The sequence below is a fragment of the Myotis lucifugus genome, unplaced genomic scaffold (assembly GCF_000147115.1).
Source record: "Myotis lucifugus unplaced genomic scaffold, Myoluc2.0 scaffold_28, whole genome shotgun sequence".
NCBI lineage: Eukaryota > Metazoa > Chordata > Mammalia > Chiroptera > Vespertilionidae > Myotis > Myotis lucifugus.
In genome coordinates, this window is record NW_005871076.1 from 6,038,529 (window position 1) to 6,039,807 (window position 1,279).

A 1,279-nucleotide genomic window follows, 5' to 3' on the forward strand; every position below is an offset into this window, starting at 1 on the left:
GCTGTGGAAAGGAAAGCCTGCAGGGGCTTCTCGGTATGAATTAGATTCACTGAACTCCGGCTCACTACGCACCCATCTTTGCCCCTAGAATGTGAGCTTGAAGGCAGGATTCTTTCTACCTCATTCACTGCTGCATTTACAGTCTCTAGTACTCAATAAATATTTGTGTGTTTTTATTTTTGTTTATTGATTTTAGAGAGAGACAGAGGAAGAGAGAGAAAAGAAAGAGGGAGAGAGAAACACTGATTTGTTGTTCCACTTATTTATGCATTCATTGGTTGCTTCTTGTATGTGCCCTGACCGGAGATGGAATTAGCAACCTTGACATAGTGGGACGACTCTCTAACCATCAGAACTACCTGGCCAGGGCCTTAATAAATATTTGTTAAAAATAATGAGAGGACAGATGGAAGGTTGAATGCTGAGCTCTGCATTAGGCACTGGAGTACAAACATTAGCAGTATCATCCCAATCCATAAGGAGAGAGGGACACTCAGAAAAGCAATCATCTATCATCCAACATAATGACTATGAGGATGGTAGTTGTAGAAGCTGCAGTGGGTGCCTGAGTCTGCACTGTGAAGACAGGGAAGGCTTTGTTCACTCACTACTTTAACAATTATTCATGGAGAACCCACCAGTACTAGACTCTGGGTTATAGTGGGAAATAAGGTAGGCTTCCAATTGGGTGTGGGAGTAAATAAAAAGGTAGTTAGTAACAAAGAGGATAAATGCTGTCCTGGGGAAATAATAGACAGTGGACGCAGAGAGCAGAGGCAGCTCGCCCAGTATGGGGGATTCTGGAAGGTACAGTGGTGAGGTGAGTTTAGGCTGAGATCTGCCTGAAAGGTTAGTAGGAGTCAGCTGGGGAAAAAGGCAGGAAAGAGAGTTCCAGGCTAAGGGAACATCATGTAAGGTCAAGAGAGAATGGCAAGTTTCAAGGAATTGAGTAACAACTGAGCAAGAGGAGTGGGTGGGAGTGGGGTAGAAGAACTGCCAAAGCCAGGTTAAAAAATTATGCCTTTACCTTGAGGGCTTGGGAAATCATTGACAAATTTTTAAAAATATATATATATATATATTATATTGATTTTTTTACAGAGAGGAAGGGAGAGAGATAGAGAGCTAGAAACATCGATGAGAGAGAAACATCGATCAGCTGCCTCCTGCACATCTCCCACTGGGGATGTGCCCACAACCAAGGTACATGCCCCTGACCAGAATCGAACCTGGGACCCTTTCAGTCCGCAGGCCGACGCTCTATCCACTGAGCCAAACC